At 42.8% G+C, this 23965-nt stretch overlaps 1 long non-coding RNA gene across 2 annotated transcripts in view; it reads left to right on the forward strand.

Moving 5' to 3' along the window:
* Nucleotides 1-235: 235 nt before the first annotated feature.
* LOC122455933 overlaps nucleotides 236-23965 on the forward strand; it is a 72847-nt gene continuing 49117 nt past the window's right edge. Inside the window, exons 1-4 of one of the 2 annotated variants that reach the window (XR_006274463.1) lie at nucleotides 236-1248; nucleotides 2127-2545; nucleotides 6380-6444; nucleotides 7523-7646. This is a non-coding gene — a long non-coding RNA (uncharacterized LOC122455933). Of the gene's footprint in view, nucleotides 1249-2126; nucleotides 2546-6379; nucleotides 6445-7522; nucleotides 7647-23965 lie in introns of those variants that run through there. The other variant, XR_006274464.1, reaches the window with a different exon arrangement.

The raw sequence follows: 23965 nt of genomic DNA on the forward strand, positions 1-23965 counted from the left end.
CAGTGGGTTGAAAGGTTTCAGAGTAGCAGCTGTGTTAGTCTGTATTCGCAAAAAGAAAAGGAGTACTTGTGGCACCCTAGAGACTAACAAATTTATTTGAGCATAAGTTTCGTGAGCTACAGCTCATTTTATCGGATGCATCCGATGAAATGAGGTGTAGCTCACGAAAGCTTATGCTCAGATAAATTTGTTAGTCTCTAAGGTGCCACAAGTTCTCCTTTTCTTCTTAGTGGATTGAAAGAATTTCAATAGAACACTTACATCAAAAAATACAGTTTAAATCTAAATGTTTCATGGACATGTCACTTTCATTTGCTCACAAAGTAGAGTAGTAAAGGACTGGCCCCATATGGAAAAGTCCTGCTGTATTTACTAGTGAGGTTTTTTTTTTTTAATTCCTGTCTCCCTTTATTTCATCTGGGCAGTTCTATTATTGCATAATAGAAGGTTTGTGCATTAAATTTCCTAGGGCTTATAAATCAATGAGGGAAAACCTCTCACTAGTGTATCTTTCCAAGAAACAATAGCATGATTCTTTTAAGTACCCACATTGGAGTGTCTAAATTGCACCTTCCCTAAACTGCACCACTAATTCACATGCACTGGAAGGTGTGTATGCTCAGTGGAGATGCTCATTTCAGAAGAATTGCATCTTGCTCATTTCACTTTGCTCATTTATGAGATGCTAATTTCAAAAGAACTGCACCTTGCCTTCACAAAATCCCTACCAGAACAGAACTAGATGAATGCTGTCATTGCTAACTAACCTTGAGAAGTGCAAATTTGTGCAATTGCATTAGACTTCTTATCTGCAACCTTTTTTCTTCTCCCACAATCATTATAGTTGAGCAAGATTATGTAATTATAAAAGGAAATCCAAAGAAATTGAAAATAATTATCTGATTCTTTTTCTCCTTTTCTAACTCCCACTAAAGCAGCAGATGGAAAGAAGCCAATACATTATTTTAAAGTTTTTTTTTTAAAAAGTGTCCTATATGTTGTGTTATGTATTAATGTTTGCAATGTTAATGAGCTGGATTCTGGCACCCTTTGCTACTTGAATATACCTTCTTTTTTGGAATCATTGGGACTTTTAGTGGAGTAAAGTGCTGCTCAATAACAGCCAAAGGTTCAGAATCTGCCTGTCAGTGGCTGAATACACCAGATAGGTGTTCCATGCAGTACTAATGACATGACTTCCTCCTTGAAGTGCTCAGATCATTTAGTTTCTGTTCTGAAAACAACTCAGTAAGTAAATATTCATTTTAGCCATATTTCTTATTTTATGAGAGTGCCTTAAGGTATTTTCAAGATTTTGTAAATTACTGGAATGAAATCATAATTTACTGTCTAAATAGGAGATTGTTCCTCTGATACTGTGGGTGAGGAAGCTGCTTCTGATTATTATTATTAATATTAGTTAGTTGTTGTTATTTTATGTAGAAGCTTTTTAATGAAAGCTTTCAAACATCCCTGGGTGTTTTCAAAGCTGTTTTAGTAGATGCCGAGTAAGAGTCAAGGACCTTTCTGTTTAACTCAGAGAGATTAGCTGATGGACTTGACCTGATGACTAAAGCCCACAGCGCAAAACTGTCCTATATGTATATATGTAAAAAATTATCAGTGCCTAACTGCAGAAAAAGAATGATTTAATGCTTTCAAAACAACCCAACAGGTTGGGGAAAGGGAACCCCAATCCCTACAAACAAACTTCTGCCTTTCGGTGTTGTTCCAGCCTCCTCTGGAAAAGCATTACTGCATTCCATGAGGGTCACCAGATCTGTCAGTTCAAGGCAGAGGAATAGTCCAGAGTCAAGGACTTTTTTTGTTTAACCAGAGAGAGTAGCTTCAGTGTCTAAACTTCTCAGCTGTCCTTCTATCATATAAGTAATGAGGCATTTTCTAAAGGGCCTAAGCCATACAGGATGTAGAGAGATTAAATTAATTTAGGTCAGTGGCACAATAAAAGCTTTATCCTGTAACTCTGCTGGTGGGAAAGGATTTGTTAAAAGGTAATGTATGTAATGAGCTTTTTAGTGTTATAGGCATTAGTAAGGGCAGGTGTTGGATCCCCCAATTGTCAAATTTAAAAACTATTTGAAATTATTTTTATCTGTTTGCACTAGTGTCATGGCTGGTGGATCTGCCCATCCGTGATCTCTCACAGGCACGTATTCTTCCCAGTGTATGCCCCAAGTAACTGGTTCAAGCGCTGGGGAACTCCAAGGGGGCCAGAAGGAGAGAAGCCATATACCCACCCTTTGCAACCATTAAGCCTCAGAGAGGGAGAAGAGCTGCTCCACAACTGCTATTGCAATCTCAGGGACTGGCACAGGCTCCACATCCTAGTGCACTGCCTCTGCAGGGCAAAAGGAGTGAAGGAGCTGTGTATCAGTGAATCATCCCCACATCTGTCCTTCCACCATGTTACCAGACCCTCTCCTTGGCAGCATAGAGAGAGACCCTGCAGAGCTGTGTGACTTGCTCAAATTCAGCCTGCCCCAGCGCAATGAGTCTAATGCACATATGGGTTATACCCATGCAGGTGAGTTGGAGGATTTTCTCTACTGTAACTACTAGTGGTGTAGGTAAAACCTTAAAAGCACTGCTGTATTCTAGACTAGGGTGAGCTGTGGAACTGTCTTATTTTATTTCTTTTTAAGAAAGCTACGTGTTAAATTTATTTTAATTCACTTCCAAAATCAAGTGTGGGAGGAAGGAAATGTCAGCTGTATGTTTCTATGACATGGAAGGAAGATGCCCACCTTACAAATATATGACAAAAATTATTCCAACCGCTTTGTGATTTCACATATTCAAAGCTCTGGCCTTCTCTTAGGGCTGCCTACATAGTGGGGTAAGGCACACTATGGGGGTGTGACCATGGTGGGAACCTGTGGTGAGCACCAGCAGGGTCAACATGGGCCAATTAATGCACAACATGTTAGTGCGCTTTAGAAAGGATACCCTTGTGCATTACCTCATCATGTAGACAAGTCCTTACAGATGTGAGAAGCCTCATTAAAGTCAATGAGACCACTCCCATGACAACAGTCATTTACCTGCATCAGTTTTTGCAGGATGGGGCCACAGGTGTGTGGGTGAAAGACACTTCTGAAACACACAAAACCAACACATATTTTTAATTTAAAAAAAAACAATGTTGCTCATGTTTAGAAACAAATAGATAGGAGCAAATCAAATCTTGATAAAAATATACTGAGCAGCTTTTCTTCAGTGGCTAAATAATGCAAGGAAATATTGAGGCTTCATGTTTTAAGGATTGTAATACAGCAGAAACACAATCACCTGAACATTAGCTACAATACTTTACATTCAAATAATTTCCCATGAGCAAAGTCCAGTTAAAAAAAAATCCTGTTTAAAGTAACATTTAGAAAGGACTTTCAGAATGTGAACATTTGACAACATATCACATTAATAAAATAGATCCAAAGTAAAACTTATCAAAGGGACCAACCAGCCTTATTAGGCAACCTCCTATCTTAAGAGATGATAGAGCACAATCAAAGTTTCTCTAAATGATTTGAGCACAATTCTGCCTTGCTTTTACTAGAAAACCAGCCCTGAGTTCTCTGAGTCATCACATCAGACTGGTTTTGCTCCATTTCTGTTTTGCATTTTCTGCACTATTCTTTGACATTGTTGCTAATTAGCAAATGTTTGGATTTAAAAGATTTTTCTCTTTCTTATTTACTATCATTGCCACCAAAGGGATTTGGGTGGCTTTGAAAATCTCAGTATTGGTATGTAAGAGCTTGGTATCTTTATAACTCATAGCCCATCAGGTACTTCTGTAATTTTATTCATTCATTCATGGTTTGATTTGGGGGAGTGGGGAAGAACAGTGCCCAGAAATGTGCTTGGCACCTCACACAAACAATTAAGGATCCAGCCTCTGACACAGAGTGCACAATCTAAATTGGATGTGACAAACCAAGTGAGGATCATAAGTAGATACAAGTATAAAGGGAAGAGGAAGGCAGAGAATGGCACTAAGATGATCTTGGAGTTACTCAGCCAGGCATACCCATGCAAGTAAGTCTATCACATGAAAACTTGGCAGAAAAAAATGCATTCAGACATAAACCTAAAGAGCGACCATCCATTTTAGTCGTACTGCTCCCTCAGAGACATTGCCACTCAATAAAACCTAAGACTATTCTATCTGAAATAAAGAGAAATAGGGAAAAATATTTTTCTCTATTATTTTTTCATTTACTGCGTATGAAATTCAGCCGGTCCAGAAGGCCATCACAAGACACATGCACCATAAGTCATGTGTTGGTGCTCAGCACAAGATGAATTACACCTTTAGTGGGTTTGACAGTACTTTCTGTACACTCAGTTCTGCTGTGTCCTCTTGTATAGTGGGTTTGCCCTATTGTCTGTGTGATGGTGATCTAGCAACTGAGGGTCAGAGAACACATTTAAAATAGTAAAATGCAAAAACTTAGACATTGGCACCGGACTGACCGACATATGTAGTGAGTGAAACTGCTTTTAACTCCTCCCACCTCAAGCTGACAGTGTCACACTTCAGAGAAACTGTGCATGTATTCCCCCTCCATGGTCCAGCAAGGGTACGCAGCTCCTCAGCCATCATCTCTCTTGGGCAGAGACCCAAATCTCTCTTCCTGCTTACCAAGGTCTTTCCAGGCTGCACAGTTCCCTGCCTACACTGAGAGTTCCCCAGCAAGTCAGAGTGCCTGAAGAGGCCTACTTTGCTCTCTCCTCAGAGGTTATAAACAGCATAACTACCCACATTTACCACACAATCCTTTCTAATCAAGCACATTTATCCTTAAGGGAATGCATTACAGAGGAAACATTTAAAAAACAGTAAAAGAAACTACATGCCTGCTAATAAGCTTACTAGAGATCACCTCAACTCCAACCAGGCTCTAGCACAGAGGTGGGCAACTACGGCCCGGGAGCTGCATCCACGGCAATGGGAGCTGCAGGGGCAGCACCTGCAGATGGGGCAGCACACAGAGCCGCCTGGCAGCACCGCCGCATAGGAGCCGGAGGGAGGACATGCTGCTGCTTCTGGGAGCTGTTTGAAGTAAGCACCACCTGGAGCCTGCACCCCTGAGCCTCTCCCCATGCCCCAACCCCCTGCCCTAGCCCTGATCCCCCTCCTGCCCTCCGAGCCCCTCAGTCCCAGCCCTGAGCATCCTCCTGCACCCCCAAACCCCAGCCCCACCCCAGAACCTGCATCTCCAGCCAAAGCCCTCACCCCCTCCCACAACCCAACCCCCAATTTCATGAGCATTCATGGCCCACCATACAATTTCCATACCCAGATGTGGCCCTTGGGCCAAAAAGTTTGCACACCCCTGCTCTAGCAGGTTTCAGTCCTTCAAATTCCACAAAGGTTTTTCAGTGGTCACAAGTTCATAACAGCTTTTGCTCAGAACAAGAACACCCTTCAATCTGTGAGTCTCTCCTTTACATAGTTTGGGTCTTGGATATTGGGAACAGGTAATCAGCAGACAGTCTTCCTCTCCTCAGGCAGTAGCTTCAAAAGGCTGGGTTTTTGCATACCAAGAGGCAGGGAAAATTTGCATTCACCTCCCCCAGATAATTCCCAGGAAATTCTCTTCACACGCATTGTCCTACAAGTTCATTCTTATCTGCCGTATTGTTCAATATAGTCCTTTGATCATCTCAGCCCATAATAATACATAACTTTTGCATTTAATACAATGACCCCAAAGATACTTAAACTTAATTAAATAATATATCCCAAATATATTGCAGGAAATTGCCATATCTGTCACAGACGGTGTCTCTTTAAGCACCTGGAATTTCAGAAGCTGGATTACAGGTTTCAGAGTAGCAGCCGTGTTAGTCTGTATTCGCAAAAAGAAAAGGAGTACCGGTGGCACCTTAGAGACTAACAAATTTATTAGAGCATAAGCTTTCGTGAGCTACAGCTCACTTCATCGGATGCAAGCTGGATTGTGGCCCCTTGAAAAACTGTCCCAAGAAACCAAATCCTGTTTTCACTTACATCAGTGTAAATGCAGAGAAAGTTTACCACTGTAAACAGTTACTCTAGACCTGAGTGCAACCTTGGCTGTAAGGGTCTAATGTAAACCAAAGAAAAGAAATTTAGAGCTGACTGAAAGTGAGTGCTGATTTCGGCCGTATTTATACCTTGTGCTGGAATACTGTATTTCTTTTCAAATCAGTAGATTGTCATAGTGAGCCTGGAATTTAAAGCAGCACAGCAGGTGAATTCTAGCTGTGTGTGTATCTGGAAAGTTTGGCAAACACAATAGATGAGGGCTGTATATGGAAGCTGGGCAACTGATACTGTTAATATGTGCTGACTCACTTTTCATTTCTATAGCAACTTCCACCATTATGGATTTCAAATCACTTCACAAAAATTGAGTCTCACAACCCCCTTGTAATGTAATCATTAGTATCCCCCTTGACAGATGGGGGAAACTGAAGCATAGATGTCAAAGGCCAAATTTTCTAATTTTTGGTGCCTAAACGTTGGATCCCCCTTTTTCCACACACAGATCCATGGCCAAGTCCCTTCCTGCCCAAAGTCCTCTGGGATTTGGCACTCTGTCGATAGCACTAGTCCATCTTCCCCTCACTGCATGTTGGGAGCACAGCTGTCCAAATTATGGTTGCCTCTTGCGTAAATTCTCTCGGAGAAAGGGTGACTAGAAAGCACCCCCTTAGAACAGCCATAATCTATCCCTTCAGTTTCTCTTTATTTCAGTTGAGGGAAGTTTCAGGGGCTATTTGCTAATGTGCTGAAGTAACTATATAAAAATAACTGCAAGTAGTGTGCTATGGCATGCTATCACAACATGTGTGAACTGCTTGCAGAACCCTGCATGTTGATAATGGCTAGGCAGATGGCAAGCTACTGCATGCACACAGCTTGTCTACATGTTTGTTTCATCCATCTGTTGAGTGTCATGATTAACTTGAACTGTAACCTCTTTGCAGCATGGACTGGCTCTTTACTACATATTTGTATAGCAGTTGGCACAATGTAGCCTGGATCCCAGATTCAGTCTCTAAGCATTGTTTTAATATGAATAATGATATCCAGATTGTTAATTTCTTAAACCCATTCTATAATTGGTAATAAATCACGTCTATAAAATCAGTAACATCATGGCTGAGACCTCGCCTTTCCAAACAAGTAAATCTTGTGCTGAGGCTGCTGACAGCGCCCTCCAGTTAGTTTAGCTTTGCCTCAGCTCTGAAGCATATATCATCATTTAGCAGCTCAGCGTGACAAACTTAAATACCTAGTCATAAAACAATCAGCCTTGATCCTGGATTGCCTGGTTTAGGAATATGTAATTCAAACCATCACTTTAAAATAGCATTTTTCATATACTCTGTATTGGGCTACAGAGTACTTGTTTCTTCTAGGAGGTACATTACTTTGTCTTTAGCCTAGACCTGTCAGACACGTTAAAAAATATTTTGTAGTAAATATATACATTGATTATCCTTAAAGACAAGCCTGTGGAATAACTAAGAGACCTGAGAAGAGATGATGCTCCGTAACAGAAGTGGAGCAACAAAATATATTGACTGTTGAGGCCAAAAGATTCCTGGACATCCTCTATCTGGAAAATGATGCATTCTGCAATTACTACAATGTAGATCATATTAGATGTCCGTCTGGCATATTTCACAGTCCTTATATGGCGCGACTTGACTGAAAATATGCTTATTAAAAAGGCCTCACAAGTAATACAGCTTAGCAGCAGGCAGCAAATATGTGTATTTGCAGTCAGGAAATTCTGCAACAGGGCTGTTGTAAAGGCTGCAGATACGATTTTAACATCAAATGGCTCCATGATCATCTCGGAAACAATGCTAACAAAAACCAGTATGTCTGCTTTTGCTATATATGAAATAAAAACGGCAGTGGACTTGTATGATATGCTTGGAGACTTCAGAATGAGTATTGTATACAGACTGCCCAAAAGTCCCAAAAAAGTGATGAAAGTATTTGAAGAAGGCAGGACTAAGTACTGAATATATTTGAGTACCAGATATCTTCTGAGATCTCTCATGTGGTCTATCTTCAGAAAAACACTGGGTAGGAAAGAAGTCCTGTAATGGGATAGATTTCAGAAAGTTTAAATATTTCTCCATCTGTTATAGACACTTGCTTACTTTAGTATAATCATGACATTGGTTTATTATCCAGCTTCATAACCAATAGTTGTAAGAAAATACTAAATATTGCAACTGTTGTGAAAGCAACTGAGGACAAATCCAAGGGACTGAATTTTTATTGTAAATAATACCAATATCAATCTGGAGTCACTCCGCTGACTTGGAGTGACTGTGGATTGATATTAGTATAAATGAGATCAGAATCTGGCCTGATATCTGTATTTTGTTTGCTGAGTTCATTTCATAAATGTTCTTCATTTTCTGTACTTACTTGTCCAGAAAATAATAGTTCAAGAGACATTAGTGTATCCATACTTTTTCTGTGTTTATTTTAGTGAGAAAATCATTTTTAATGTACAACACATTAAAAGAATAGAAGAATAAAAATGAAGTTATTCATTTCACAAATCAAATAAATGACTAAAACAGGAAGAATACATCTAGTCCAGTCCCCTGCACTCATGAAAGGACTAAGTATTATCTAGACAATCCCTGACAGATGTTTGTCTAACCTGCTCTTAAAAATCTCCAATGATGGAGATTCCACAACCTCCCTAGACAATTTATTCCAGTGCTTAATCACCCTGACAGTTAGGAAGTTTTTCCTAATGTCCAACCTAAACCTCCCTCGCTGCAATTTAAGCCCGTTGCTTCTTTTCCTATCCTCAGAGGTTAAGAAGAACAATTCTTCCTCCTCGTCCTTGTACCAAGCTTTTATGTACTTGAAAACTGTTATCATGTCCCCTCTCAGTCTTCTCTTTTCCAGACTAAACAAGCCCATTTTTTTTTCAATATTCCCTCAGAGGTCATGTTTTCTAGACCTTTCATCATTTTTGTTGCTCTTCTCTGGACTTTCTCCAATTTTTCCACATCTTTCCTATAATGTGGCACCCAGAACTGGGCACACTATTCCAGTTGAGGCCTAATCACCACAGAGTAGAGCGGAAGAATTATTTCTCGTGTCAGTTTCATCCAGGAATTGTTATCAAAAACATGATTTTGTTGCCCAGTGAATTACTGAGAACAGCATTATGAATGTTAACTTTAATTATAACTTTAACTGTATGGTTAGCACTGTAACTTTAACTGTATGGTTAGTTGGTTAACTTGTGTTCATCAGGATTCCCAGAAGTATGTTTTCACATGTGAGCAAATGGATTTGTTTGGGTGGCCCTAGAGAGAATCCTTTTTGGTAAAGAAGTTAGTGTCTGTGATACTTTGTCTTGTGTTTTTCATTTTGCATTTACCATACATTCAACAAGCCTGCTCACTGTCACCGAATGACAAGTGACTGATCACTGAGGCCTATAGGTGAGGGAGTAGGAACGCTTTGAATCACAATATCCTCTTTCCCACCGTTTCTACTCCCTCACCTATATGCCTCAGAAAGATGGTGTTACAGCACTGCCCTGCTAACAGAACACTAATTTTTTACAGAACATGCTACCACTGCCTAATCCTGGAGCCCCATGGGATTGCCCAATAGCCCTCATAAAGGGAGCAGCCTCTATCTTACTATTAGGTTCATCACAGTTTCTCCCACCCTTTCTGCAGCTGCCACAACATTCTGTCTTCATGTTTATATTGAGTAATGATGATGTGGCATTCTCAAGGCTGCTTTAAACACTAAATGGAGCCTGGCCACATAGACATCTGTCCTCAGCAATTTCACTATTTTAAATGTTTGTCCAATATGTTGATTTTATTTCTACAGTTTTCATGGTAACAATCTAGAGCAGGAGTTTTCAACCTTTTTTCATTTGCAGACCCCTAAAAAATTTCGAATGGAGATGCAGACCCCTTTGGAAATCTTAGATGTAGTCTGTGGACCCCCAGGGATTCGCAGACATCAGGTTGTAAACCACTGATCTAGAGACTGACGCACAATTTCAAGTTCTTTTTATAACAAACAAATTTTTATTGCTTATTGGTACTATCCTTTCAAAAGACAACAAGCAATAAATTATTCCCCAACCAGTGTATTTTGTCTGTTTGGCAAATATAGGCATTTTATGCTGTGTGTTTAACAGAGCTAAAATTATGGACTTCTCTCATTTCCCACCAAGGATGGTTGCATCTCTCTGGTTTGTTTGTTTAATTGGCCTCCTGCAGGCTCCATCTGGATGTCTTCACATCTGTCTGGACTGATCTGGGAGTAGAGGAAAGGTTTGTAGCACTGTAAGAAGTTACAAGTGGAGGGAGGAAGGAATTCTGTGATTGTTGTAGGTTATGAGAAACTGAGACAAGAGGTGAAAATTATGGGAAGACTTTACATCCAGACTAAGATCTGGAGTAGTAGGGACATGAGTTTTGAAGCAGCTTTCCCACAGCATCCTATGACAACAGCCAGTTCATGTGTACTCCAACTGGAGTAATCTCTTAGCTGATAAAAACTGTGTGAAATGAATTGTGAGCATTTTCCTCTAGCCCGAGAAACTGGAAGCACTTCACCTTTCCCTTTAATTCGATGGAAAGAAAAGAGTAGATTTTCCATTTCTGTCCTGTGGGGAGTTTCATATGACCTCCTCTGTGTACTTTAGAACAGCCATATCATGTTCACGTAGTAATTCTTCATAGCCATTTTATCTTACTATGCTGAAACAATCTAATTAATAAGGGCCAAATCCTGAGATCTTTATTCATTTTTTACCCATGCAAGACTCCCATTAACTTCAATAGGAGTTTTGCATTAGTTAAGTCTGAGTGAAAGCTAACTAAGGACCTCAAGATTTGGCCTCATATTTTAAAAGGTCAAATTGCCAGAAGAGGTAGACTGCCTACACCCTTACATTACATTCAGTATGATTTGTAGATGTTCCTATCTTCTCAGGGACTGGCCCAATCTGTGTAATACACTATGTCAGGTACATTTGTGATGGATTAGGATGACTGTTGGGTCATGGGAAATGTTTAATGGCAGATCAATGACCCTAAAAACTATTGATGATCTATTGCCTATTTTGTCATTAAAGATCTATCCGAAGAATCGTTAGGTTATGACTCATGTAGGGTTTATTAGAGTAATACAAGTGTCAAACATGTTTGTTAGCTCTCGTCCCTCACTCTAAAACTCTATCAGTGCACAGTAAAAGATGAGATTTAAAAGGATCTTTCCTGATCATAAAATAATACTTTTTGTGGCTACTCAAGCAATTTTGTAGGAGCCACTGGTAAAAAGTATGTGTTGCATGCCTATACCTAAGGCTTTGGCTGCAATAGTTCCATGTTAATGTGCATCCTGGCTTTATTCTTACTACAGTTGTGACAATTATCAGTTTCCTGCTACTTGAATATTGAATTTAATATCAAATCAGAATGCCCCAAAATTTTACTAAATATAATAGCAAAATGTCCTTAAAATATGAGCACTTTATTCATCAAGTTTTTTTCAGTGCAACTTCCCACAAGTCTTGGTTTATTGGCTTTTTTTTTAAATGAGATAATGTGAAAGAAGTAATGCTGAGTGATGCTTGGTGTTGTAAATCTCACAAGACTATTTTCTAGATTAAGACTTTCCCCACATAATCTGTTGCTTGTTGACGCTTGTACTTGTATCCTATTGATTGATTTTCATGCTCTGAGCCTTTAGTTACAAGTGTAATGAGTCATCAAGATAACCCTTTTGACAAGAGTAGGAGTGCTCAGCCCCAGGATCTTGGCTAATCTGCAATGCAAGCAATAACATTATGCCTTCATTTAATTCCCCGGTAGATGAATTGGAGAATTATTCTGAACTCCCTCTCATAAAGCTAAATTCTCCTGTTATTACACAGTGATGAGTGCTACTCCAATTAAATCAGTGGGCTTGAGCTGATATAATGAGGGAAGAATATAGCACGTAATATGTTACTGAGACATGGATGCATTTCACCTTGAGGGTGAGGAGTGGAGAAAGGTATTTAAAGATGGGCACACTGTTAGAATCAGGCTCAAGCTAGATTTTGATTTGAAACATCCCTTGAGTTGGAAATGGTGGGTCAGATGGGTGTTTGAATCCAGTTTGCAAAAAGAAAAGGAGTACTTGTGGCACCTTAGAGACTAACAAATTTATTAGAGCATAAGCTTTTGTGAGCTACAGCTCACTTCATCGGATGCATTTGGTGGAAAAAACAGAGGAGAGATTTATATATACACACACACACACAGAGAACATGAAACAATGAGTTTATCATACACACTGTAAGGAGAGTGATCACTTAAGATAAGCCATCACCAGCAGCGCGGGGGGGGGGGGAGCGGGGGAAAGGAGGAAAACCTTTCATAGTGACAAGCAAGGTAGGCTAATTCCAGCAGTTAACAAGAATATCAGATTTCAGAGTAGCAGCCGTGTTAGTCTGTATTCGCAAAAAGAAAAGGAGTACCCGTGGCACCTTAGAGACTAACAAATTTATTAGAGCATAAGCTTTCGTGAGCTACAGCTCACTTCATCGGATGCATTTGGTGGAAAGAATATCAGAGGAACAGTGGGGGTTGGGGTGGGAGGGAGAAATACCATGGGGAAATAGTTTTACTTTGTGTAATGACTCATCCATTCCCAGTCTCTATTCAAGCCTAAGTTAATTGTATCCAGTTTGCAAATTAATTCCAATTCAGCAGTCTCTTGTTGGAGTCTGTTTTTGAAGCTTTTTTGTTGAAGTATAGCCACTCTTAGGTCTGTGATCGAGTAACCAGAGAGATTGAAGTGTTCTCCAACTGGTTTTTGAATGTTATAATTCTTGACGTCTGATTTGTGTCCATTCATTCTTTTACGTAGAGACTGTCCAGTTTGGCCAATGTACATGGCAGAGGGGCATTGCTGGCACATGATGGCAGATATCACATATATCACTGGCTAGACAAAAAACACCTGTCAGGGATGCTCTAGGTATAACTTGGTCCTGCCTCAGCTCAGGGGGCTGGACTGGAGGACTTCTCAAGATCCCTTCAGGCCTTACATCTCTGTGACCTAAGTTTGAAACAGGAAAAATCCTCAAAGCTTCTTTGTCATATCTGGGAGCTTGGTACAGGCCCATCTCTAGTTAGAACTAAAAAAATATGGGAAAGTCAGGTATCTCTTCTTCAACTGATAGTACTGAAGTGTACTGCTCACTTATAAAGTCACTTCTGAAAAGCACATATTTTAATCTTTTGGTGTGCAGCAGATTGCACAAAAATTGTGCCTATTTTCATTAAAAATATTCTTAATGGGACAATTCCTACAACTCCTGAAAGCATTATTTGCCCCACACCAACAAAGTACAATTGTAAACATTCTATAGCTGAATACTGTATAGCTCTACGAAGCTAGCGAGGGGATGCCAGCTAAACTCAAGACTGCCAGGTGTATCTCTGGCTGGAGCTTCTGGGTGACGTGTACTATACAGATGGAAGTTGTTTGTTAATATTTGAAATTGAGAAAATATATGCAATCAATTAATTATTCAGTTTTACAACTCTTCTCGGGAGTGTGATAACAAAAAACAAATGGAAAACTAATTGTGAATCCATCCAAACTTCACATCCATCAAAGCTCCACCCCCCTCCACTCCAAGGCCCTGGTCCCACTCCATCCCTTCCCTTGAAGCCCCACCCTTGTTCCACCTCTTCCCACCCCCACTCTGCCCCTCCCTGAAGCCTTGCCCCTCACTCTGCCTCATCCCACTCCGGCTCCACCCCCTCCCTGAGGCCCCCCTCCTGCCCACCACTCTCCGCTCTCCCCTCCAACGCCCCCATCCACCAAACAGCTGATCAGCAGCGCCCAACTGAACAACTGTGGCTGGTGGGTGCTGAGCACCCACTATTTTTTCCCATTAGTGCTCCAACCCATGGAGTCAGTGCTTATGCTCCAGAGTCTCTGCCAATCTGACCTGGAGGGAAATTCCTTCCCAACTCCAAATATGGCAATCAGTTAAACCCTGAGTATGTGGGCAAGAGCCACCAGTCACACACCTGGGAAAGAATTCTGTGGAGTGACTCAGAGCCCTCCCCATGAGGTTGAAACCACATCTATCCTAGGCATCCATCGTGTGTGTGTGTGTGTGTGTGTGTGTGTGTGTGTGTGTGTGTTTGAGTATACGGATAGATATAGATAATGGGGCAGATTATGTGCCTTCCTCTGCTCCCTGTGTGTCTCTCAGGCTACACAAAGAGAATAAAAGACTGACTGCATCCCTCTAGCCAGGGATGCCTCCAGCATGGGAAGGGCCCCAGAGTATAGAGAGCCAATGTACCTGGCTCCTGCATTGCCATCTCTATAGCCCCCAGTGCAGATGCAGGTGAGGAGAATGAGGGAGGAGCGGTTAGATGCACTGTATTCCAGCTATCCTTAATTGGCACTGGTTAAAGCAGCCACCTCATGGCAAGGGCTGTTCTAACCTGCATTGAGGCTGGACTGAAAATAGGGTTGCCAACCCTCGTGGTTTCACCAGGAGTCTCCGAGAATTAGGCTGTATCTCCCAGAGGCTACTGAAGCCAAACCGGGAGTTTTTAGGCCACTAAAAGTCTGGCAGCACAGCGGCACTAAGGCAGGCTCCCTGCCTGCCCTGGCCCTGCACTGCTCCCAGAGGTGGCTGGCAGGGATCAAGGGGTGTCCTTGTGCTGCCCCTGAGCGCTGACTCTGCAGCTCCCATTGGTTGGGAATTACGGTCAATGGGAGCTGCGGTGGAGCCCGCACCCCTGCCCCAGCTCTGAACCCCCTCCCAGAGCCAGCACCCTGAACCCCTCCCACACCCAAACCCCCTGCCCCAGCCCTGAGCTCCCTCCAGGAGCCTGTACCCCAACACCCTGTTCCTGGCCGGAATCCCCTCCTGCACGCAAACTCCCACCCAGAGCCCACACTCCTCACCCCCTCCTAACCCCCGCCCGCTCCCATACTCTGAACCCCTCGGGCCCCAGCCCAGAGCCTGCGCCCCCTCCCACATCCCAACCCCCTCCCCCAGCCTGGTGAAAATGAATGTGGGTGAGGGAGAGCTAGCGACAGAGGGAGGGGGATGGGGTGAGAAGAGGTGGGGCAGGGCAAGGGTGTTTGGGTTTGTGTGATTAGACAATTGTCAACCCTAACTGAAAATAGGGAATCATAACGGGTTCCAGGACAGCCCCACACCCTGCTTTAATAAGGGCAAAGTAGCAAATCTGGCCCTATTTATGTATTTATTTACATTTTTAAAAATTTCTTTACTAGCATTAGTTATAGAATATTTTCAAACTGGTCACTCTCTGTAGGGCATAACCCTAATGGTCTAATTCCATTTTTATTCAGTCCTTACTCTGATAAAACTTCATTAGAAGCCAAAGAGAGTTTTCCTGAATTAGGATAGAGTAAAATCTTCAGGTTATGGTCTACAATATTTTTAATTTCTACAGCTCCTTTCATTCAAGAATATCAGAACACTTAACAAATCTCAGTTAACAATAGCAGTTTCATAACATGTGTTATGATGCCTGCATACTCTGGTAAGAATACAATATCACTGAATATATTTAATATAAAATGAACATGTCATTACAAAATTCCTCTCAGAATTGTTGTTTGCAGTGTTGTTGCAGCCATGTTGGTCACAGGATATGCAAGAGACAAGTGGGAGAGGTAATAGCTTTTACTGGACCAACTTCTGTTGGTGAGAGAGGCAAGCTTTCAGCTTGAAAGCTTGTCTCTCTCACTAACAGAAGTTGGTCCAATAAAAGAGATTGCCTGACCCACCTTGTCTTTTTCAAAACTGTGTCAGAGAATAAACAGAAGTAGAGGATAACAAAGCCCAAACACACAGCCCTGAGGAATCCTGACTTAAATTACTTAGGCAATTTTAATACTTTCAGAGCGAAACAGAGGCAAAAATACTTACATTTGCTGGCAAAAGCAGCCAGCACTTGTTTTCTCCATCCGTGTTCTTGTGGATGGGCTGTAGCAGGGCTAAAATGTGCTGCTTCCTCTGGATTGCTTCCTGGTTTATATATATCGCTTCATGCATTATGTGGCACGTAAGGCTTTTAAACTGTGTTAGTCAGGATCTGCTTTGCTAGGCAACATCAGAAAACCAAGTTTCACAAGACCAATTTGAATATTGCATTTATTAACTTTCTGCTGACTGGAAAAATTGATGCTTTGGTTGGCTATAAATGATAATCCCAGACATTCCCTCAACTCCATAAAAGGGGTGTGGCATTTTCCAAAAACAGATGGTAAAAAAGCTCTAATTTGTCTGACTGTTGTATGATTTTATAACACAGATTATCCACGACTGAAAAATTAAAGCATCTTTACACAGTGTAATTCACAAATCACATTTTATGCTTACTAAAAATGTCTTCTGTAGTAAGGAAAAAACATAAATCCTTGGGGTAGAGTTACCTGAAATAGTGTTCGTGTCTGGGTTGCCATGGTACATAGGGTCTTATTCTGACTGCAATTACACCAATGTAAATAAGAGTTATTCCATTGCTATCAATGGAATGACGTCAGTGTTAGAATGATAAGAATCAAGCCCTCAGTGCCCTTCTACTGAAAGTTGTCCTCTTTACAGGTACTTAGGCCCTATCTACACTGGCAAGTTTCTGAGCAGTAAAGCAGCTTTCTGCACTGTAACTCCCAAGCTGTACACGCTGCCAAGCCACTTAGTGTGCAAAAACTGTGCATTTGTAGCGCTTTAAAAAAACTACCCCAACGAGAAGCATAGAGCTTTCTACACTGGGGCTACAGCGTTGCGGTGCCAGTGTAGACACCGTGGCTATTACAGTGCTGCGAGTGGCCTCCAGAAGGTGTCCCACAATGCCTGTTCTCTCCTCTCTGGTCATCAGTTTGAACTTTATTGCCCTTCCCCCAGGTAACCAACCGGCATCCCCACCCTGTACATTCCTTTGCAAATTTGAAAGTCCCCTTTCTGTTTGCTCAGTAATGAGTGCAGTGGTCTCAGCACATCTTTCCAGGTGACCATGCCTGCTACACACACCTGGCGATCCCCCACTTGGAGCAGTGCCGAGCTGCTGGACCTCATGGGCATTTCGGGAGAGGAGGCTGTGCAGTCCCAGTTGCGCTCCATCCATAGGAATTATGATACCTACGGACAGATTTCATGATGCATGATAGAAAGGGGCCATGACCGGGACATACTGCAATGTAGGGCAAAAGTGAAGGAGCTGCAGAACGCCTACCGCAAGGCGTGGAGGCAAACCACCACTCCAGTGCTGCGCCCACAAGCTGCTGGTTCTACAAAGAGCTAGATGTGATACTCGGTGGCGACCCCACCTCCACTGTGAAGGCCCCTGTGGATACTTTGTTGGCTCGTGTGCCAGTTGAGAGTGGACTGAGTCAGGACGAGGAAATCTTGGATGAGGATGTGGAGGGTGAGGGGTACCCAGAGGCAGAGGATGACTCGGAGGCCAGAGATGCATGCAGTCAGGAGCTCTTTTCTACCCCGGAGGAGGCTAGCCAGTCACAGCAGTTGGATCTTGGCGAAGCGCAAACAGGAGAGGAGGCCCCTGGTAAGTGGATCTGATTTTGGAAATTGCTGAAGTGAGTTGTTGGGGGCAGGAGTGCTGCAGAAAGCAGGCTTGTCTCCCACCACACGCCTAGTCTGAGCAATGGAACAGGCTGTTGATTGACTCCCTCACTTCACGGGAATCTCCCTCAGAGATCTCCAGGAAACTCTCGTGGAGATACTGGGCAATCTGCTGCCACAGGTTCTTCAGCAGAGCTGCTTTGTTTCTTGCCCCATTAACGGTAATTTTCTCACGCCACTGTGCCATCAGGAGGGGATGGGGGGGACACCATTGCTGCACACAGGCGAGCCACATAGGGGCCAGGGCAGAAGCCGCAGGCTTAGAGAAGAGCCTCCCTTGATTCCCTGCTCACCCTCAGCAACGAGATATCTTCCATAATGATCACATCCTGTGGAAAGTGTGGGGACAGGAATGATTACAAGCCCGCCCCTACAGTGCTGGCTCTCCCCAAGAGCCACATGCCTAGTGTACAGCAGGGTCCAGGAAGAGTGATTTACCCTGCCCCTGCAGCTACTCACCATTTGGGGGGTCTTGTGGCTCATGTGTTCTTGCCTGGGGTCAGCCAGTTAGTGACAGGTGTGTGAGTACTGGCTGTGTTTTAAAGCACTGACTCAGTGTTGCAAACAATACTGCTTCTGTAAAATGTTGCACTTAAACTTCACAGAGATGACCTTGGGAGCACAGCCTCCCTCTTTGTTATCAGCGGCAGAACGGCTGCGCAGAATTAGAAAGTGGCCAAGAAGATCTAAGTAGGACTTTCTTCGTGAGATTATGATGCACTCTGCCACCGAGAAACAGGAATTGAAGGAGTGGTGGGACAGTGAGAAGAGGGACCGAAAGGAGAACGCGGCACACCAGAAAGAAGCCACGGAGTGACTCTTAAACGTTATGGAGTGCCAAGCGGACATGCTCCAGACGATACTAGCACTGCAAACTGAGCAGCTCCGTGCCCATCCTCCCCTGCAGCCGCTGTCGCAAAACTCTTTCCCATGCTCCCCCCCAGACACCACCAAGGCACACTTATCAACCTCCTGGCTCCAGTCTATACCTGCGGCATTCCACTCCTCCCCACTCACAGTCCAGCACTGTGGACTCTCACTACCCACTGCACTCAAAACCCATCCCTCTGCAGTTTGGCCCTGCTGAAGTACAGTACCCACTGCATTGTACTCCAAAGGAGAAGGCTGGATATGATCCCTGGACATACACAAATCTTTAGCCATCCCAAGACCCCTCCTCCTCCTTGGACCTTCCCTTCCCCCATCCCTCTCCCTGCTCATGTATTTTTTTCTTTTGACTCTCTCCTCTGGTTGTTATCTTTTAAGAAAAGAATTGTGTTGTTTTGAAAGCAATCTTTATTCTATTAAGTGAAAGCAAAAAGAGCCCTGAAAAGCTACATACAATTATGTTAAACCCCCTTATTGCATCATGTGCACCAATCACCTCCTAGCATTACAAGCAATGCAATCCCAAGCACAGCAACAAATATTAGTGGCTTTCAGCTTCAAATTGCTGCCTCAAGGCATCCCTGATCCTTATGGCCCTGTGATGTGCCCCTCTAATAGCCCTGGTCTCTGACTGTTCAAACTCAGCCTCCAGGCACTGAGCCTCTGTGGTCCAGCCCTGAGTGAAGCTTTCACCCTTCCCTTCACAAATATTATGGAGCCATACAGCACCCGGCTATAAGCATTGGAATATTATCATCGGCCATGCGGCTATAAGTATAGGAATATTGTCATCGGCCAGGTCCAGCTTCCCATACAGGCATCACTAGCGGGCTGTTAAACAGCCAAATACACACTCAACAGTCACTGTGCACTTGCTCAGCCTGTTGTTGAACTGCTCCTTGCTGCTGTCAAGTTGCCCCAGGTATGGCTTCATAAACCACAGCATTAAGGGGTAGGCGGGGTCTCCCAGAATCAAAATAGGCATTTTAACTTCCCCTCTGGTGATCTTCTGTTCTGGGATGAAAGTCCCTGCTTGAACAGGCCAGCATTCCAAAAGATGCATGTGTCATGCTCCTTTCCAGACCAGACTGTGTTAATGTCTGTGAAATGCCCATGGCGATCCACAAGCGCCTGGAGAACTATTGAGAAATACCCCTTGCGATTAATGTACTCAGTGGCTAGGTGGTCTGTGCCATCCTAATGGAAATCCAAATAGAATGTGCGTGCCATCAATCGCCCCTCCGCTGTTAGGGAAGCCCATTTGTAATAGGGCTTAATAATAATAATAATCTGAGCCCATAATAATAGGGCTCAGATTTTCCTAGATGCGATAGCTGATGGATTCCTTCATCAAGTAGTTGCTGAACCGACTAGAGGGGATGCCATTTTAGATTTAATTTTGGTGAGTAGCGAGGACCTCATAGAAGAAATGGCTGTAGGGGACAATCTTGGCTCAAGTGATCATGAGCTAATTCAGTTCAAACTAAATGGAAGGATTAACAAAAATAAATCTGCAACTAGGGTTTTTGATTTCAAAAGGGCTGACTTTCAAAAATTAAGGAAATTAGTTAGGGAAGTGGATTGGACTGAAGAACTTATGGATCTAAAGGTAGAGGAGGCCTCGGATTACTTTAAATCAAAACTGCAGAAGCTATCGGAAGCCTGTATCCCAAGAAAGGGGAAAAAATTCATAGGAAGGAGTTGTAGACCAAGCTGGATGAGCAAGCATCTTAGAGAGGTGATTAAGAAGAAGCAGAAAGCATACAGGGAGTGGAAGATGGGAGGGATCAGCAAGGAAAGCTACCTAATTGAGGTCAGAACATGTAGGGATCAAGTGAGACAGGCTAAAAGTCGAGTAGAGTTGGACCTTGCAAAGGGAATTAAAACCAATAGTAAAAGGTTCTATAGCCATATAAATAAGAAGAAAACTAAAAAGGAAGAAGTGGGGCCGCTTAACACTGAGGATGGAGTGGAGGTTAAAGATAATCTAGGCATGGCCCAATATCTAAACAAATACTTTGCCTCAGTCTTTAATAAGGCTAAAGAGGATCTTGGGGATAATGGTAGCATGACAAATGGGAAGGAGGATATAGAGGTAGATATTACCATATCAGAGGTAGAAGCGAAACTGAAACAGCTTAATGGGACTAAATCGGGGGACCCAGATAATCTTCATCCAAGAATATTAAAGGAATTGGCACCTGAAATTGCAAGCCCATTAGCAAGAATTTTTAATGAATCTGTAAACTCAGGAATAGTACCGAATGATTGGAGAATTGCTAATATAGTTCCTATTTTTAAGAAAGGAAAAAAAAGTGATCCAGGTAACTACAGGCCAGTTAGTTTGACATCTGTAGTATGCAAGGTCCTGGAAAAAATTTTGAAGGAGAAATTAGTTAAGGACATTGAAGTCAATGGTAAATGGGACAAAATACAACATGGTTTTACAAAAGGTAGATCGTGCCAAACCAACCTAATCTCCTTTTTTGAAAAAGTAACAGATTTTTTAGATAAAGGAAATGCAGTGGATCTAATTTACCTAGATTTCAGTAAGGCATTTGATACCGTGCCACATGGGGAATTATTAGTTAAATTGGAGAAGATGGGGATCAATATGAACATCAAAAGGTGGATAAGGAATTGGTTAAAGGGGAGATTGCAACGGGTCCTACTGAAAGGCGAACTGTCAGGTTGGAGGGAGGTTACCAGTGGAGTTCCTCAGGGATCGGTTTTGGGACCAATCTTATTTAATCTTTTTATTACTGACCTTGGCACAAAAAGTGGGAGTGTGCTAATAAAGTTTGCAGATGATACAAAGCTGGGAGGTATTGCCAATTCGGAGAAGGATCGGGATATTATACAGGAGGATCTGGATTACCTTGTAAACTGGAGTAATAGTAATAGGATGAAATTTAATAGTGAGAAGTGTAAGGTTATGCATTTAGGGATTAATAACAAGAATTTTAGCTATAAATTGGGGACGCATCAATTAGAAGTAACGGAAGAGGAGAAGGACCTTGGAGTATTGGTTGATCATAGGATGACTATGAGCTGCCAATGTGATATGGCTGTGAAAAAAGCTAATGCGGTTTTGGGATGCATCAGGAGAGGCATTTCCAGTAGGGATAAGGAGGTTTTAGTACCGTTATACAAGGCACTGGTGAGACCTCACCTAGAATACTGTGTGCAGTTCTGGTCTCCCATGTTTAAAAAGGATGAATTCAAACTGGAGCAGGTACAGAGAAGGGCTACTAGGATGATCCGAGGAATGGAAAACTTGTCTTATGAAAGGAGACTTAAGGAGCTTGGTTTGTTTAGCCTAACTAAAAGAAGGTTGAGGGGAGATATGATTGCTCTCTATAAATATATCAGAGGGATAAATACAGGAGAGGGAGAGGAATTATTTCAGCTCAGCACCAATATGGACACAAGAACAAATGGGTATAAACTGGCCACCAGGAAGTTTAGACTTGAAATCAGACGAAGGTTTTTAACCATCAGAGGAGTGAAGTTTTGGAATAGCCTTCCAAGGGAAGCAGTGGGGGCAAAAGATCTATCTGGCTTTAAGATTCTACTTGATAAGTTTATGGAGGAGATGGTATGATGGGATAATGGGATTTTGGTAAGTAATTGATCTTTAAATATTCAGGGTAAATAGGCCAAATCCCCTGAGATGGGATATTAGATGGATGGGATCTGAGTTACTATAGAAAATTCTTTCCTGGGTATCTGGCTGGTGAATCTTGCCAATATGCTCAGGGTTTAGCTGATTGCCATATTTGGGGTCGGGAAGGAATTTTCCTCCAGGGCAGATTGGAGAGGCCCTGGAGGTTTTTCGCCTTCCTCTGTAGCATGGGGCATGGTTGACTTGAGGGAGGCTTCTCTGCTCCTTGAAGTCTTTGAACCATGATTTAAGGACTTCAATAGCTCAGACATGGGTGAGGTTTTTCATAGGAGTGGGTGGGTGAGATTCTGTGGCCTGCGCTGTGCAGGAGGTCGGACTAGATGATCAGAATGGTCCCTTCTGACCTTAGTATCTATGAATCTATGAATCTATTTGTGCAAAGCCATCCACAAAGTCATGCATGTTGCCCAGAGTCATAGTCTTTCGGAGCAGGATGCGATTAATGGCCTTGCACACTTCATCCGTTACAGGTCAATTTTCCCACTCTGAACTGGTTAGTGACTGATCAGTAGCAGTCTGGAATAGCCAGCTTCCACAGTGTAATCTCCACATGCTTCTCCATTGACAGGGCAACTCTCTTTCTCGTGTCCTTGTGCCGCAGGGCTGGGGGTGCGTCATCACACAGTCCCATGAATGTGGCTTTCCTCATCCAAAAGTTCTGCAGCCAGACATGCATCATGATGTGATCCCACCACATCATTTGTTTTCCGAGCACAAAAGCGGTGTTCCACTGTGGTCAGCACCGCTGTGAATGACACAAGCAATCTCATGTCATAGCTACGCATGGCAAGATCAATGTCACACTCCTCTTGCCTCTGCCTCCTCTAGCAGCATATTGGTCAGCAGTTCTGGATCCATTCCTGCAGCCTGAAGAGGCAGGGTGCACAGTACACAAACCGTCGAAAGATGGCGCCAAATGCGGATGGAAACACAGGAATTTCTGGAATGCAAAGCAATACATCACGGGGCAGAGGGACATGACGTAGGATGCTGCGTGACCCCATTCGCCTTCCCACAAGTCTTAGCGGCAGAAGAGAAAGAGATGCTCTGTGGGATAGCTGCCCAGAGTGCACCACTCCAAATACTGCTGCACGTGCCGCAAGTGTGAACACACTATTGCACAGGCAGCTGACAGTGTGAACACACAACAGCAGTTTCCCTTCGGCGCTCTCTGAGCAGTGCTGTAACTGCCGGTGCTCTAACTTTGCCAGTATAGACATGCCCTTAGAAAAACTAGGTGGGTACGGTAATATCCTTTACAGGACCAACTTCTGTTGGTGAAAGAGAGAAGTTTTCAAGCTACACAGAGCTCTTCTTCAGGTCTGGGAAAGATACTCAGAGTGTCACAGCTAGCTACAAGATGGAACAGATTGTTTAGCTTATGTAATTAACACATATTCTAATCAACTGTTCAAGGTAAAGTGGCCCATTAATGCCCCTGCAGTTATGGGACAAAAAAGAGGGATTAGTGGGTTACCGGGTGTTGTAATAAGCCGTACATCCAGTGTCTTCATTAAGACCATGGTTCTTAGTGTCTAGCAAACTTATGAATTTAAGCTCCTCTCCTCAGGTGTCAGTTAAATTGCCTTTCTTTCTCTATGGTTGTGGGAGAGGTGAAGGTACAGTCAGATTTGACCGAATCTGTACACTGTATATATTTTTAAGA

The sequence above is a fragment of the Dermochelys coriacea genome, chromosome 9, assembly GCF_009764565.3.
Source record: "Dermochelys coriacea isolate rDerCor1 chromosome 9, rDerCor1.pri.v4, whole genome shotgun sequence".
NCBI lineage: Eukaryota > Metazoa > Chordata > Testudines > Dermochelyidae > Dermochelys > Dermochelys coriacea.